At 39.5% G+C, this 18658-nt stretch overlaps 1 protein-coding gene across 11 annotated transcripts in view; it reads right to left on the reverse strand.

Annotated features, from left to right (window-relative positions):
• The window catches only part of STON2 (stonin 2), a 177567-nt gene that overhangs the window by 112187 nt on the left and 46722 nt on the right, over positions 1-18658 (reverse strand). The window lies entirely within an intron of this gene.

Raw genomic sequence — 18658 nt, forward strand, 5'->3', positions numbered from 1 at the left:
GACAAAGCTCGGTTTTTAAATCAGACTTTAAAAACTACTTTAGAAAGGTTTTTTAAAATCTTTCAAATTTGAAACTTTCCAATTCTCCTAATTTGTCTTTAGTTAATTTCCTATCACACGCCGTCTCCACAGTGCTGCATAAAAATCATATCATTATGGCCAGGCACAGTGGCTCACACCTGTAATCCCAGCACTTTGGAAAGCCGAGGCGGGTGGATCACCTGAGGTTAGGAGTTCAAGACCAGCCTGCCAACATGGCGAAATGCCATCTCTACTAAAAAAAATACAAAAATTAGCTGGGCATGGTGGCGGGTGCCTGTAATCCCAGCTACTTGGGAGGGTGATGCACAAGAATCGCTTGAACCCGGGAGGTGGGCGTTGCAGTGAGATTGCGCCATTGCACTCCAGCCTGGGCAACAAGAGAGAAACTATTGCAAAAATAAAAATAAAAACAAAAAAAGAATCATATCATTGCAAATTTACCAACAGGTACTGAAACAAGTGCTGAAAACAGCCTAGATAAGACAGGAAGAATGAAAACAAGAGAAACTACCATGTATTGAGTACCCATCAAATGTCAGGTATTTTTACAAATGTCTTGTTTCATCCGTCTATCTTGAGAGATAGGCAGTAGTCTTATTTTAACTCAACGACATTAAGAAACTTGCCCAAGATGATAAAGTCAGTTCTCCTGCCAGGAAAACTAAACAAGTAGAAAAAGAAAAATTGAGATTTAAGAGAGAAGAAAGAATAAACATCAATGCTTGCAATAGTATAAATATAAAACTTTTCATTCCTTATTCTCTTAGGCATTTGTAAAGCATTTACGTCCTTTTTCTGGAGTGTTCATCACTCATATCCTCTTTTCTTTAAAAACGTCACCCTTTCTGCATATTCCTGAGCTATTCTCTCCAAAGAAGCAAGGTCCCCTTCCCTGCTTTATTTTTCCTTAGTGTTATCACTGTCTAATGTACTACATGCCCATGTCTTCCATATTAGAATCCAAGCTCCTTGAGAGGGCAGGGATTTTTATCTATTATGTTCACTTCTATAACCCCATTCCTAGAACAGTGCCTGGTATAAAGCAGACATTCAACAAATATTTGTTGGTTATATGAACAGAAGCACCACGAATCATTCCGTAACAGTCTATACTAAATACGGAATATTAAAATTGGACTGGTATCTATAACCCTCACCCCAAACACAGAAAAACATTAAAATACTAAAAAAGAAGAAAAAAAAATTTTTTTATAAACCAACCAAAATTAAAAAGCAAAGCTAAATTTATAAAAGTTTGCTATACGATGCCATTTCCTATAGTATGGTGGTTTAGATACTTTAAACTACTATGGAAACAAAATTAAAATATTTGTGAAATGTAATAACATTATTTAAAATACATCACAGGGTGAGCAACAAAGTAAAGAATCATCAGAGGCGGAGTGAAAGCTGCAACCCCAGAAGAGTAAACAGAGGACACAAGCTGATTTTTACTCTCAAGATTTTGAACAAACCAGACTCTTGAGTTTTCCAAACCTCTTATGAAGAAGGCAAATGATAAAGAACCTAGGGCCAACCGAAGATGGGGAACAGAAGAGCTGATGCATAAAGTGAGAATTCCTAAAAGGCTTAAAGGGTAAGTTAGAAATAACCTCCACCCCCTAGCTGGAGATAGCAAAGAAAATTGTCTAACTGAGGATTGCGTGAAGAGTAGAGGAAAAAATATCTCCTGAGAATTAATAACCACAAATTGTCTCACACAGGGGTGTGCAGCTAAAACTACTTGTGTGGTCTGAAAAACTTCCAAGTTGAGACTAGTTTAAGTATTTCCAGGTTAGTAGCCTCAGGCATCCAGGAAAAGCAAATACTATAATAATGACTTTTTTTTTTTTTTTGAGACAGAGTCTTGCTTTGTCGTCCAGGCTGGAGTGCAGTGATGCAATCCCAGCTGACTGCAATCTCCACCTTCTGGGCTCAAGTGATTCTCATGCCTTAGCCTCCCAAGTAGCTGGGACTGCAGGCTCCTGCCACCATCCCTGGCAAATTTTTTTTTTTGTATTTTTAGTAGAGACGGGTTTCACCATGTTGGCCAGGCTAGTCTCTAATTCCTGACCTCAAGTGATCCATCTGCCCCACCCGCCTCTGCCTCCCAAAGTGTTAGGATTACAGGAGTGAGCTACCACGCCCGGCCAGTAATCCTTTCTGCAAGGAAGATACCTTCAAACCAGCCTCCTCAGACAGAATGTTCCAAAGTTGATGTGCACATAATAAATAAATCACAAAATGCATAAGAAATCAAGTTACCATGAACAAGAACCAGCAACGTGTGTGGGTGGGTGGGGTGAACAGGCAGAATGAGATCTGCAAAGAATTTTCAGACACTAGAATTGTTGAGCAAAAAGCACAATTATGTTTAATCTGTTTAACGAAATAGGAAAGGAAATTAAAAATATGAAAAAGGAGCATGTAGAATTGAAAAAGAATTAAATAAACTTCCAGAGAAGAAAAAAATATACTACTGTAAATACAAAACTGAATGGATAACATAGACAAAAAGATGAAAATGCGAAAGAGAGATTGAGACACATGGAGGGCAGCGTGAGACAGCCTCATAGATACCTAATCTGAGTTCCTAAGGACAGGAGAAAGAAAATGGTAGAGGGGCAATACTTGAAAAAATGCTGGTTGAAAATTCCCCAGAATTTATGAAAGATTTTACTTGTCAGATTAGAAATTCCAAGGCATCTCAAGCAAGGTAACTAAAAATAAATCTACAAACAGACACCAAAACCACATACGACCAAAAACAAAGAGAAGATCTTAACAGCCATCGAAGAGAAAATATACATTACCTTCGAAAGAAGACTGTTTAGACTGACTACCACCTCTTCCATAGCAGGAGAAGCCAATGTGCACTTCAGTGTATAGACAGAAAAATAACTATGAAGTTAGAATTACATACCCAGTGAAATATCTTCACAGAACAAGGGAAAAAATAAAGACAATTTAGACAAACAAAAACTATAAATATCCCTAAAGTAGGAAAGAAAGGTGAAATAAATGGAATGTAAGATGTTAGAATTAAAACTATATCAGTACTTAAAAATAAACATAAATGGACTAAACATTCCAGATAAAAGAAAAAAGACTGTCAGGTTGAATCAACAAATGAAATTTAACATGGTATGTACAAAAAATATATCTAAAATATAAATGATTATCAATGATGGAAAGTAAAGGGATGGGAAAGCCATGTAAGACAAAATGTTAATGAAAAAAAGCTCACAGAGTTACGGATTATGGATGGACTTTAAAACAAAATGGCAAAAAGCACAATTGATCAGAAATATAGTAATTCTAAAATTGGATATATTTATTAACATAGCCTCAAAATTATTAATGCAAAAATTGACAGAACTGTAAGAAAGTAAGAAATGTCCATCATCATAATGGAAGATGTTAAAATACACCTCTCAGTTATTAACATATCAAGCAAGCAAAAATATCAGCAAGCAAACGAAACTTTATTTTATTTATTTATTTTTTTATTTTTTTTGAGACGGAGTCTCGCTCTGTCGCCCGGGCTGGAGTGCAGTGGCCGGATCTCAGCTCACTGCAAGCTCCGCCTCCCGGGTTTACGCCATTCTCCTGCCTCAGCCTCCGGAGTAGCTGGGACTACAGGCGCCCGCCACCTTGCCCGGCTAGATTTTTGTATTTTTTTTAGTAGAGACGGGGTTTCACCGTGTTAGCCAGGATGGTCTCGATCTCCTGACCTCGTGATCCGCCCGTCTCGGCCTCCCAAAGTGCTGGGATTACAGGCTTGAGCCACCGCGCCCGCCCGGCCTGCAAACGAAACTTTAAACAACAAAATGAACACGCTGATCTAATCTAATGATCATAGAACATTACACTCAACTGGTGAAGAATGCATATTTTTTATAATAACACCAAGAATTTTTATGACAAGTGATAACATGCTATCACTTGACATGAAGCAAGCTGTATCACATTTCAAAAATTTGGTATACAGACCACAAATACTGGTCACAATAAAATTAAGTATCTAGTTATCTAACCAGTTGTCTGGTTAACTAGTATCTAGATTTTAAAAAACTGGAAAATTTAAAAATTAAGAAACATACTTCTAAATAATTCACTGGTCAAAGAAGAAATCTTAATAAATATCAGGAAATATTTTGAGTCAAGCAATAATGAAAATACTATATGTGAAAATTTTAAGAATATATGTAAGCAATATAGTCAGCTTATATTAGAAGACAACTGAAACTTAATACAATAAGCTCCCAACTTATTAACATGCAAAAGTAGAACAAAATAAATCAAAGAATGTTAGAAAAGGAAAAAATACAAAAGCATAAATTATTAAACATTTTTAAAACACACAGCTAAAATGTTCTTAGAGAAGACAAATAGAATTAAAAAGAGCACCAATAACAGTAGGAATGAAAAGGGTACACAATTACAAATAATATATTTAGAAGGCAATGAAGGGAAATAATAAATGTCTTTATGCCAGTACACAAACAGAGATAAAACTATAGAAGTCCTAGTAAAATATAACTTTTCAAAACTGATTCAAGAAGAAAGTTAAAAACCTGACTTGTCCAGTAACCTTGTAATTAAGTGAACCAACACTTAAAACCTTCTCACCAGAAAAAAATTTTTTTAATCTTCCACTAACTACTCCAGAGTATACAAGAAGAAAGGCCACTCATCTACTCATTAAATTTATAAGGTTAGCATTTGCAAGGTTAGACACCAAAACCTGACAATATGTACCCAATTTATATGTACAGTCTCTAAAAGGAGAAATACAGAATAATCTCAATCACGGACACAGATAAAAGAATCCCAAACAAATTATCAAAGAGAATCTAGTGTTTTATGAAAAGGAGAATTATATAATGACTAAACTGAGTTATCCAATTTATACAAGGTTGGCTTAACACAGTGTTTCTCAACCTTTTTCTCATTATCGTCCCCCTAAGGAACCTTTTTGTACATTTTTTTCCGTAATCGCTCTCTCGAACTCTCTTCCTCTAATACATTACAATCAGAAAATTGACATTCATACAATTCACCAATCTTATTCAGACTTCCCCAGTTTTATATGTACTCGTGTGTGTGTGTATATCTAGTTCTATGCAATGTTATCAGTGTGTAGATTCATGTATCCACCAGTCAAGATACAGAACAGTTCCATCACTGCAAGGATCTTTCATGCTGCACTTTTATAAGCATGCCTATTTCCCTCCTACCTTGCCTCCATCTCCATGTTCTGTTCCTAACCTTTGACAACCACTAATCTGTTTTTCATTTCTATAATTTTGTCATTTCAAGAATGTAATATAAATGGAACCATGCATTATGCAACTTTTTAGGACTGGATAATGCCTTTGAGCTTCATCTGAGTTGTTGCATGTACCAGGAGTTCATTCCTTTTTATTGCTGAGTAGTATTCCACGGTATGCATATACCACAGTTAGTTTCCTTCTTTCCCCATCAAAGGACATCTAGGCTGCTTCTGGTTCTTAGCTACTATAAATAAAGCTGCTATAAACATTTGTGTACAGGTTTTTGTATGAACGTAAGTTTCCATTTCTCTGAGATAAAGTTCAAGAATGCAATTGCTGGGTCATATGGTAATTGCATGTTTTCTTTTATAAGAAACTGCCAAACTGTTTTCCAAAGTGGTTGTACCATTTTATATTCCCACCAGCAATGCAAGAATGATCCAATCTCTTGGCATCCTCACTAGCATTTAGTCTTACCATTACTTTTTATTTCTGTTATTCTAATAGATGTGCAGTGAAAGGATCATTTTAATTTGTATTTCCCTAATGCATAATAATATTGAATATCTTTTCATGTGATTACTTACTATCTTGATATATTCTCTTTGGTGAAACATATGCTTATTTCTTTAACTCACTTTTTTCTTTTTTTTGGAAGATGGAGTTCTGCTCTTATTGCCCAGGTTGGAGCACAATGGCATGATCTCGGCTCACCTGCAACCTCCACCTCCTGGTTTCAAGCAGTTCTCCTGCCTCAGCCTCCCAAGTAGCTGGGATTACAGGCACATGCCACCATGCCCGGCTAATTCTCTATTTTTAGGAGAGACGGGGTTTCACCATGTTGCTCAGGCTGGTCTTGAACTCCCGACCTCAGGTAACTGCCTACCGTGGCCTCCCAAAGTGCTGGGATTACAGGCCTGAGCCACCACGCCCGGCCTAGCCCAATTTTTAATGAGAACTTTTTACTGTTGGGTTTTGAGATTTTTCTATATATTCTAGATACTAGTCCTTTTGTTTTTATTCTGAGACAGTTTCACTCCATTGTCCAGACTGGAGTGGAGTGATGTTCACTGTAACCTCCACTTCCCAGGTTCAAGCGATCTATCCACCTCAGCCTCCAGAGTAGCTGGAACTACAGGTGTGCACCACTATGCCTAGTTAGTTTTTTGTATTTTCATAGAAATAGGGTTCCACTACGTTGCCCAGGCTGGTCCCAAACTCCTAGGCTCAAGTGATCCACCTGCCTTGGCCTCCCAAAGTGCTGGGATTACAGGCATGAGCCACTGTGCCTGGCCTGATACTAGTCCTTTGTTGGCTGCGGTTTGCAAATATTTTTTCCCAGTCTGTCCCCGTCTTTTCATCCTTTTCACCAAGTTTTCGCAAAGTAAGTTTTTGAAATTTTAATGCTACATATATATTTTATGTTTACTTTTGTACTGTATATATATATTATAGGTATTCTGTATACAACAAAAATTACAATTTATTTTCCCTACTCAAGAACTATTTTTAGCCTCCTTGGGGATAATATCACCCTGTTGAGAATACATGGGTTAATAATAGAAAATCAATTAATGTAATTCACTGCAATAACGTATTAAAAGAGAAAAATCTTACCATCACAATAGATATAGAAAAAGCACTAAATAAATTTTAGTCTTTATTCATGGTAGTAATTTTTAGCAAATTACAAACAGAAGGACTCCCTAAACCTAACAGAAATACCCCCCAAACCTCACAGAGAACATCACATAAAGCTAATTAACCCTTGGAGATTCCGATCAAGATGGTGATGTTCATTACCCTCACTTCTGTTCAACATCATATTTATGATCAGATCCTGCACAGTAAAGCAGGAAGTGAAAAGAAGTGAAAGAAACAAAACTGTCATTATTTGCAGATGATATTTTTATATACGTAAAATAACCAAAAGACTTTACCAATAAGTTAGCAAATTAATAATGTTAGCAAGGTATGCCTGTTAATTAAAAAATCAACATATAAAAATGAACTGTGTTTCTGTAAGCCAGCAAGAAATATTTAGAAAATGAAATTTAAAACAAGACAGCATTTATAACAGCAACAAAAAGTATGAAGCATATATAGTATCAAACCTAAGAAAAAATGTGCTAAGGCCTTAGAGGAGGCATTTCTAAAGTTTATCAACAGACCATAAAGAAGATTAAATAAATGGAGAGATATATATGTGGAGATATATATACATATGGAGATAGAGATAAATAGATAAATTTTTAGAGATTGAAAGATTTAACATTGTAAAGATGTTAATTCTCCCCAAACTGGTTTATACATTTACTTCAATGTCAATTAAAATTATAGCATGGCAAAACAATCCTAAGCAAAAAGAACACAGCTAGAGACATCACACTACCCTTTTCAAACTACATCACAAGGCTACAACAATTAAAACTGCATGATATGGTATAAAAACAGATACATAGACGAATGAAACAGGTTAGAGAATCCAGAATAAAGCTGCACACCTACAACCATCTGATCTTCTACAAAGCCAACAATAACAAGCAACAGGGAAAGGACTTTCTATTCAATAAATGGTGCTGAGAAAACTGGCTAGCCATTTGCAGAAGATTGAAAGTGCACTCCTGCCTCTCACCATATATAAAAAATAACTCAAGATGGATTAAAGGCTTAAATGTAAAACATAAAACTATAAAAAGCCTAGAAGAAAACATAGGGAATACCATTCTGGACATTGGCCCTAGCAAAAACTTCATGACAAAGATTCCAAAAGCAATGCAGGAAAAACAAAAATTGACAAGTGGGACCTAATTAAACTAAAGAGCTTCTGCACAACAAAATAAACTATCAATGGAGTAAACAGACAATCTACAAAATGAGAAAAATATTTGCAAACTATGCATCTGACAAAGGTCTAATATCAAGAATCTATAAGAAACTTAAATGAACAAGCAAAAAACAACCCCATTAAAATGGGCAAAGGCCATGAACAGACACTTCTCAAAAGAAGATAAACATACAGCAAACAAGCATATGAAAAAATGCTCAATATCACTAATCATTAGAGGAACGCAAATCAAAACCACAATGAGATACCATCTCATCCCAGTGAGAATGGCTATTATCAAAAAGTCAAAAAATAACAGATGCTGCTGAGGTTGCAGAGAAAAGAGAATGCTTGCACACTGCTGGTGGGAATGTAAATTAATTCAGCCACTGTGGAAAGCAGTCTGAAGATTTCTCAAAGAACTTAAAACAGAATTACCACTTGACCTAGCAATTTCATTACTGTGTATATACCCAAAGGAAAAACGACATATGCACGCCTATGTTCCTTGCAGTATTATTCACAATAACAAAGATGCAGAATCAATCCAGATGCTCATCAATGGTGGACTGGATAAAGAAAATGTGCAACATACACACGATGGAATACTACACGGCCATAAAAAAAATGAGCTCATGTCCTTCGCAGCAACATGGATGGAGCTGGAGGTTATCATCCTAAACAAATTAACCCAGGAAAGAAAACCAAATACCACATGTTCTCACTTATAAAGGGGAGCTAAACACTGAGTACACATGGAAATAAAGAAGAAAACAACAGACCCTGGGGCCCACTTGAGGGTGGAGGGTGGAAGGAGAGTGAGGACTGAAAAACTGCCTATTGGGCATTATGTTGATTACCTGGGTGACAAAATTATTTTCAGACCAAACCCCCACAACAGGCAATTTACTCAGGTAATAAATCTGCACCTGTACCCTCTAAATCTAAAATAAATGTTGGAAAGAAAAAAAATGATAGCAGGGCTTTCACCTATATTAACAAGCAGAATCATACTATTTAGATATGAATGAAGCTGAGTTTTGAGTAATATATTTATAAGTATTTATGTTAAAATAAACATAACAATAAAACAGTATGGGAAAAACTGGATATCTACATGAAAAAGTGAAGCCAGACCTGTACTTCAAACTGTAGAGAAAAATCAATTCTAGCTATATTGAATGTCAACGTGTGAAGGCTATATAAGAAACATTTAAAAGACAATATAGCCAAATGCGTTCATGACTTTGGAGTAGAGAAATATTTTCTTTACCAAGACACAGAAAGCACTAATAATGAAAAAAAATTGAAAAAAATTATATCATTAAAATAAATAACTTATTTTTGTCAAAAGACATAAGGAGAATGAAAAGACCATTCACAGGATAGGAAATAATATCTGCTACACATTGAATGCACCAGGAACTCCTAGAAATCAACAAGAAAAAGGCAGAGACACCAACAGGAATATAGCTGAACAGGGATTTCATGAAAGAAAAATCCAAATGGCACCAAAAAAGGATGCTCAAGGCCGGGCGCGGTGGCTCACACCTGTAATTCCAGCACTTTGGGAGGCCGAGGCAGGCAGATCACAAGGTCAGGAGATCGAGACCATCCTGGCTAGACCATCCCGTCTCTACTGAAAACACAAAAAATTAGACGGGCGTGGTGGCGGGCGCCTGTAGTCCCAGCTACTTGGGAAGTCTGAGGCAGGAGAACGGTGTGAACCCAGGAGACGGAGTTTGCAGTGAGCCGAGATGGCGCCACTGCACTCCAGCCTGGGCGACAGAGCGAGACTCTGTCTCAAAAAAAAAAAAAAAAAAAAAAAAGATGCTCAACCTTGTTAGTAATCTAGGAAATGCAAATTAAAACCACATGAGATACTAAGATCCTATTACCCTTCCCCCTTTCTTTCTCCACCTCCCCGATGACAAAAATAGAAAAATATAACAATCCTAAGTGCAGCTGAGGAAGGGGAGCCACAGTGTCTTTCATGTACAGCTGGCAGGATAACTAGAAACCACTTTAGCAAATGGCTCGGTGTTATCTGATTAAGCTGAATATGAACACATCCGACAGCACAGCAATTCCCATCCTACTTTTTTATGCAGGAGAACCACCTGCACATGTTCACCAGGATACAGGTTAAAAATGTTCATAGAAAGACAAAAATAATGCTCATGGAAGTGCATTATCATCTCAGAAACAACCCAAATGAGCCAGGCATGGTGGCTCATGCCTGTAATCCCAGCACTTTGGGAGGCCAAGGCGGGTGGATTACGAGGTCTGGAGTTTGCGGCCAGCCTGGCCAACACAGTGAAAACCCATCTCTACTAAAAACACAACAAATTAGCTGGGTGTGGTGGCAGGCACCTGTAATCCCAGTTACTGAGGAGGCTGAGGCAGGAGAATCGCTTGAACCTGGGAGGCGGACGTTGCAGTGAGCCGAGATTGCGCCATTGCAACTCCAGCCAGGGCGACAGAGCAAGACTCCATCTCCAAAAAAAAAAAAAAAAAAAGAAAAGAATCCAAATGTCCATCAAAAACAGAATGGATAAATGGATTGTAGTATATTACTATAACGCAATACAGAGTAATAAAAACTAAAAGAACCTTAGCTACAAGTTCTTTTAGTTTTTGACATGGACAATTCCCACAAATAATGTATCAAAGGAGTAACCCACGGAGTAATACAGTATTATTCCATATATATAAAGTTCAAAACCAGGCTAAATTATAACATTCTTGATGCATGTGTAGGTAGTAAAACTGTCAAGAAAAGTAATGTAGTTATTATCATGAAACTCAGAAGGTGGTGATACAGAGGGGAGGGAAGGGGATGTGAAGAGGGAGGAGGCTGTGATCAGTAGGGAAACACGCAGGGCCTCTGGCGATGACAATATTCCATTTATTAAACTGGGTGATGGGTTGTACTGCTGTTCTTTATAATTTAATACACATTTTTAAATGTTGTTTTGTATTTATTCAGTAAGTAATAAAACTTATTAAAACCACATATCAAAAAAAGACAGATTACTCAGTAAGAAAGCTATTTCACTTAATGGTATTTGCACATCAGCTCCTCACATTTGTGAGATAAAACGCCAATGTTTCTCTTGAAACACAAACTAGGAACAGTGCATCTGGGACAGGCAAAGCTCCTGCCTCTCACAAACTGTTCCCATTCGCTCTAATACGCTTTGTTTATTTTTCGGCTTAGAAATCTCGGATGAGTTATTTTATTCAGGTTCTGAATTGAATGTCCTCAGGCCACAAGCTTAGCTGAAAGAGAGAAAGTACTGGGCCTGGAGCTGACTATGCTCCCAAGGGCCAGACCTTTGATGTCTGGGCCAGGTAAAAACAGGATGCTGCCATCATGATACTTCAAGCCACATTCATCCAGCTTGAAGGAATAAAGTGAAGGAAAGATCAATATCTGCCTCTCCTCCTTTCCTATGAGGTTAAGACCAGGGACCCTATATCCAGACTGCCTGGTTTGCATACCAGATCCAGCCCTGTAGCCTGGAACAAGCTACTCAAATTCATTTGTTCCTCCTTTTTCTCACCTGTAAAATGGTGCTGAAGAGAATATAAACCTCATAAGCGGATTAGGTTAATACTGACAAAGCACTTGCAAAAGTGTTTGGCACAATAAGAGTACTCAACATGGGTCAGGTGGTGATGGTTATTATTCGCAAACATATCCTTTTGTCCAAATCAACTTGACATCTCCATTTGGGTCTCTAACTTTACATGTTGAAAACTAAGCTCCTATTATTCCCTCCAAACCAGCCCCTGCATCCTTTCAGCTGCTCAGAACAAAACCATCAAGTCATCCTTGATTCTTCTCATAGTTGCTCCATCACAATTTGTTAGTCCTACCTTCAAAATACATCTGGAATCCAATCACTTCCTGCCTTCTCCAAGCTACCACCCTGCTGCAAGCCACAGTCCTCTCTTGCCTAGATGGATACAGTGGCCTCCTACCCTGTCTCCTTGCCTCTACCTCTGTCCTCTCCTCCCAGTCTATTCTCAGCTACACCACTCTCAACCGCTATACCAGAGCTGCCACACAGTTTTAACAGAATTACTGTTGAAACTCAAGTTGGATCAGGCCACACCTCTGTTCAAAACCGTCCGTTAGCTTTCCATCTCACCCATAATAAAAATCAAAGTCCTCACTATGTCTGCCAAGGACCTGTGTGTCTGAGTCTCTGTAACCTTTCCTCCTCACCTCCTTCTCTTCTCCCCACATTCACTCCACTCAGGTCACACACCAAGAACACAGCTGCCCCTCAAGGGCTATTCACTTGCTGTTCCTTCCACATGGAAGGCTCCTCCCCACTTTCTGCAAGGCTTGCTGCCCCATGTCCCCCAGGTCTTCACTCACATTTACCCCTCAGTCACTCCCTGGCCTCAGGGAAAATTTCACATCCTCCTCATCATAGTCCCTTCTTTTGCCTCATTTTTCTCTCCTTCCCACTTTATTACCTAACACACTTATTGTATTATTTTTATTTATTTATTTATTTATTTATTTATTTATTTATTTATTTGGAGACAGAGTCTCGCTCTGTTGCCTAGGCTGGAGTGCAGTGGCACAATCTCTGCTCACCGCAACCTCTGCTTCCCTGGTTCAAGCAATTCTCCTGCCTCAGCCTCTCGAGTAGCTGGGATTACAGGCGCCTGGCTAATTTTTGTATTTTTAGTAGAGAGGGGGGTTTCACTATGTTGGCCAGGCTGGTCTCGAACTCCTGACCTCAAGTGATCCGTCCACCTCAGCCTCCCAAAGTGCTGGGATTACAGGCGTGAGCCATCACGCCCAGCCCCTAACACACTTACTTTATATTTACTTCTTTAGTGCGTTTCTGGTGTGAACCCCCTGTCGCCCCGCAGAATGTGGGCTCCATGGGGCAGGAGTATGTGGCTGTATCCACAGTGCTGAACATGACTTGAACGTGAGCCTAGAGTGGGAGGTCAAAATAACATGGATTATGTGAATAATAAATCTACACGTTGTTGGCTAATACAATATTTTTCTTTCTTCTTGTCCTTCGGGATCCTGGGTAGATTAAAATTTTAAATATATATATTTTGATGTCTAATCACTAGGATTATAGGATTTTTTTGATGCTGTAAATGTGCCCATCCATGCGAAGAAAATGGATCTAACTCCATTCTTTATCTGTGGCTCCTCTGCTTTTTCGTAGTTGGCGATAAGAAGCAGCCGCTGCTCCCAGGACTAGCTCAGAGGAGCTGTTGTTCACTCCCCAAAAGTTCCATTAGTAACAGACTGCCCAACTGTTAGGCAACTTCAACGTGGGGAGAGCAGGGACTGTGTCCAGCTCTCCCATAATTGTATTCCCAGCACCTACATTTTTTTCTGCATGAATGAACTAGTTAATTGATGCATGCTTGGGTAGTTTATTGTGTTTTGTATCCCACACCGAGGGTGAGCTAGGCCACATGGCCTCTCTGGGTAAGCCTGCACATTCTCTGGAAGAGGAGAATATTGGAGTTTTAATAAAATATTTTGTTTCCTTTTAGATACTGGAAAGAGTTATCTCTGAGAGCACTTCACCATCCTCCGTGGCATGATGACACTTTTAAATACAACAAAACTATTGCTTTTAAGTGTGCCTTTTAAAACAGCCCTCAGGAAAAAAATATAGGTGTATTTGTGTATGTATATGTCCATGGTGTGTATACACCCATGTATGCACATATGTATGTGTGTGGAACAATGGGAAATCATAACCCGATGAAAATAGCTGAAAAGAAGGGGACAGGATGGGTAAGAGGCCAGTTTCCTTGCCTATCTTGTTTAAAAAACAACAAGCTGACTTCACCAAGGGCGCCATCCTTCAAGTTCTACCTAACAGCTCATTAGCCCCACAAATGGGAGTCAGTCACTCAGTCATTCTGAAGGAGAGTTCATGTCCATCTTTTCTCTCTCCTTTCACTAGTCCAGCTAATCCTAGGTGGGCACCTACTAAGTTCCTCAAACCATATTCTGGAATAAAGAATAAATTAGATAGACAAAGTCCTTCCCTTTATGGAGAAGGGAGATAATAAATAAGGAAACTAATGCATATTTGACCCAATTGCAGAGGCAAATTGGCATGGGCTGTGAAGACATTTGAAGCAGAAAAAAGCTAGAGAGTGGAGGTGGAGGGTTCTGGCCCGCCCCGCAGAGGCGATGCTTGAGCAGAATTTGCAGTGAAAATGTAGAGGAAAAGCTCTCAGGGCAGAGGGAACAGCCTGGACGGCAGTGAACTGCCCTGGAACGGCAAGAGAGGCAGTGCAATGACAGCAGACGGAGCCCAGGGGAGAGGATCAGAGACGGTATCAGCCCTGAGAAGGAAAGGCTCTGCTGAAATTTATTCCTGGGCACAGCATCCTCTGAGACAGACTGCACAAAGGTCATTAACTACATTTAGAAGCACAGAAGAACAACTGAAGGTATTAAAAAAAATAAAGCCTCTTCTGTTGCAGGGGGAATTACATATGCATGCAAAATGCAGTGGGCCTTGTCCACATATTCACCAAAAGGGTTGGGATATCTTATTCCACCCCCACCCTCCACTCACCACCCCCATTAGCCAGAATGAACAACATAATAGAAATGAACGGCTGGGCTAGTCTTCTTCAGGATGAAGCCTCTCAGCTGTCACCCCTGCCTCCCTCTTAAATGGCTGACGTCATCTCTGATCCTCCCCCAAACAAGTGGCTCTTTCTCTGGTCCCAGATAATTAGTTTCCCCAGACACAATGGGAAGGCCTTAGCCCAAGCTTTTAGGAAAGACAGTTGAAGCATAAGGGAATACTAGTGTTTTGCTTGGGCTATGGCACAAATGTTCCGGAAATGAAAGGGTTTTTTTGTTGTTGTTTGTAATTATGCACATCCTGCAGTATCTGCATAATGGGTCCAATTCAGCCCTGGCCTTGCAGATAAATTACCATGTCCCTGGAGGAAGGTCAGCGTATGAGTGAACAGGAAGCTTCATGCTGACAATAGTGCCTTAATTTTTTTTTTTTTTAATTTTAAGGATGAACTTTGCTCTTTTAGTCCATTTGTCTGCAGGCATTTGCAGACATGTTCTAAACACACCCACACTTGTAAAATGCACATACTTAAAATCAGCCTTGGCTTTGAGAGAACAGTATAAAGATTTTAGATGGTAGATGAGCTGACTGCTATATTCTTCCTGGTACCTGTTGGAATTTTAAAGCCAGAGGAAGCCTTATACGTTAGTCAAACTTTTTGTAGCTAGAGAAAGTCAGGAACACTATTGGCTAAAGGACCCAACGTGAATAAGACATGAGACGGGTTTAGGTTCATTTTCAAAAAAAATTTCTTTAGAGAACTATACAAAATTTAATCTTGATTTAAATACATTCACCGGAAGGTTTTGTGTGTGTGTGTGTGTGTGTGTTTTAACACTCTGGTTCTGCTCATGGTTTTGTAGAATATCTTATGCATCTGGTTCAGAGTTCAATAAATGAGTTTTCAGTTAAATTTCTTGACATTTTTCACCATACAACCTTAAATCATATGGCAACCTCAAACTGGAGATGTGAACAGTGTTCTTGTGGCTAATTTACATATTTGACCTTAAAAATTCCAATAAAAATCTTCTAAAGAGATCATTTATCAACGTGGCCCGACCCAAAGGGGTCTTATAAAGTCAAAGAGGTATGAACCCCTCATTTGGCCTCCACCAAGTTTCAAGGGTTTTAATGTTGAACACAGTTTTCATAAAAGAGTCAAAAGGAAATTATTCTATATGTTTCCTCATTCGTAGTAAACTCAGGTCCGAAGAACTGATGCTCTCTTTCCATATATATGGTTACACAAAGGATTTTGTCAGGCAGGGCGCAGAGGCTGATGCCTGTAATCCCAGCACTTTGGGAGGCTGAGGTGGGTGGATCACCCACCTGAGGTCAGGAGTTCAAGACCAGCCTGGCCAACATAGTAAAACCCCGTCTGTACTAAAAATACAAAAATTAGCCAGGCGTGGTGGTGGGTGCCTGTAGTCTCAGCAACTCGGGAGGCTGAGGCAGGAGAATCGCTTGAACCCAGAAGCGGAGGTTGCAGTGAGCCGAGATCGCACCACTGCACTCCAGCCTGGGTGACAAGAGGGAGACTCTTTTAATCATATTTTTCTTTCCTTTTTTTTTTTTTTTTTTTTTTTTGAGATGGAGTCTCACTCTGTCACCCAGGCTGGAGTGCAGTGGCGTGATCTCGGCTCACTGAAACCTCCACCTCCGAGTTCAAGAGTTTCTCTTGCCTCAGCCTCCCAAGTAGCTGGGACTACAGGCACCCACCAGCAGACCCTGATAATTTTTGTATTTTTAGTAGAGACGGGGTTTCACCATGTTGGCCAGGCTGGTCTCGAACTCCTGACCTTGTAATCCGCCTGCCTCGGCCTCCCAAAGTGCTGGGATTACAGGCGTGAGCCACTGCGCCCAGCCAATTTTAATCATATGTTTCTAAAGGAGACTATATATCTCCTTTTTACTGTGGCCAACCATGATGGCACTTATTCACTTCAAATCCTGCCCTAATTAAAGTCCAAGACAAAGTGGTTGCCTTGATGATTTAGGCACTTCTGGAGTTGTTTTTCCTACCAGCTGTTGCTCCTGGTTATCCAATCAACTTTGGTATGCTTCAATGCACAATAAAGTAAGTAGCCGGGTCACTAGGGTGAGGACTAACAACTCCTTGGCTTCTCTAAGGTTCCCAGTGCAGCTTCTAGCCATTTAAATACCATAAAAAATAAGAGATGTACCATTAGTGACAATTTCTTTGTACCTAACTCCACTATGCCTACAGCCTTGTGGCATTTTAATTAGGGAAATAGTACATTCCAATTCCAGGCGGAAGTCCAATGCTCGCTTGGCTTTATTCTTAGGTGGCACAGTTTAAAAGATGTATTCTTTTGGTTTTTACTCTTCATCTGCCAGAAAAACTTCAAAGAGTGGAAGAAAGGGAATTGGGGTACGGAAAAGGAATACCCCGAATAACCTCGCTGCTCCCTGTGTGTGTGTGTGTGCTATTCTCTTTCCCAACTTCTCTCTGCAAGCCAGGATGTTCAGGTACGAAACAGCTGGCTAAGGAAGGTTTCACTTTTTCTTCCAGAAATTAAAACTAGGAACAGCACTGATCAGTTCCACTTCTCCTCCTCCTTCTCCTCCCACCACCTTTTTCTCTTATGACCTTCTCACAAAACAACATCCACAGAGGGTTTGCATGAGACAGGTAGCAAGATAAACATTGTTACATCTCTCCCGACAAGAAGACACCTGATCAGAAAGTATGGACTCTTAATAGAAGTAAATGGAGTATGAAGAATAAAACGGGAAGAAACTAAACATTACAACTATATATTATATATATGAAAGAGTCAGTTTGTTCCAGTGATGCTGATGTGATTGGGAAAAGGGTTAAAGCCAAAAATTAGTTTCCACTGATCCTTTTTTTTCTGGCTGAACTTTTTTCTTGCATGCACAGAGACACACCTACATACTCCAAACTTCACCAAAAATTCCAAATTTTTGCATTTAAATACAGCACACCAAACATCTCTCTTGCCCTAATTCCATTTCATTCTTGTGTTATCCATGCTAAAAAGAGTTTGCTCAGTCTACATGAGTGAAGCTGTAGCCCAAAATAGATCTAACATCTGACTGATGGAAATTAATAAACTAAGAAGAGCATTTTAGAGTAGATAAATGAGAAACTGATGGGCAAATCATTTCTCTGTGGTCAGATTAGACAAAAAGCACGAGAGGGCCATTTTGTCTAAGTTGGTCACCTAGCTGTGGGCACAACGCGCACTACTTGGCCCACAGCGAGGTGGCCAATTTAGACAAAAGTTTATCCTAGGTCAGTAGTGCCCACTTTCTCCAAGTGAGGAAAACTGGATAAAACTGAGTAAGAGCTTTGGAGAAGCCCCAGAAGTAAATGGTAACTAACAAGGGAAGTTGCTCTAAATTCTGAATTTCATCCTTCACAGGAAGAGACAATAGAGGCACCTGTCATAAAATGAACTGCTCAGGCAAGTAATTCTCCCAGCACCCACTTCTTCCTTTGCTTCCTCAGAGCCAGTTCCAAATTCTCAGCTGTATGAAATGAAACATGTAGGCCAGGCACGGTGGCTCATGCCTGTAATCCCAGCACTTTGGGAGGCCAAGGAGGGCAGATCATTTGAGGTCAGGAGTTCGTGACCAGCCTGGCTAACACAGTGAAACCGGTCTCTACTAAAAATACAAAAATTAGCCAGATGTGGTGGCATGTGCCTGCAATCCCAGCTATTTGGGGGCTGAAGCAGGAGAATCACTTGAACCCAGGGAGGCATGCAGTGAGTCGAGATTACGCCACTGGACTCCAGCCGGAGTGACAGAGCGAGACTCCATTTCAAAAAAAAGAAAAAACTTCAAAACAAAAAGACAAGTAGTGGTTGAAAGACAACCTCAAGAGATGGTAATCACAGGAGCACAGGTTGGCTCTG

Source organism: Rhinopithecus roxellana, chromosome 5 (genome assembly GCF_007565055.1).
Source record: "Rhinopithecus roxellana isolate Shanxi Qingling chromosome 5, ASM756505v1, whole genome shotgun sequence".
Lineage (NCBI taxonomy): Eukaryota > Metazoa > Chordata > Mammalia > Primates > Cercopithecidae > Rhinopithecus > Rhinopithecus roxellana.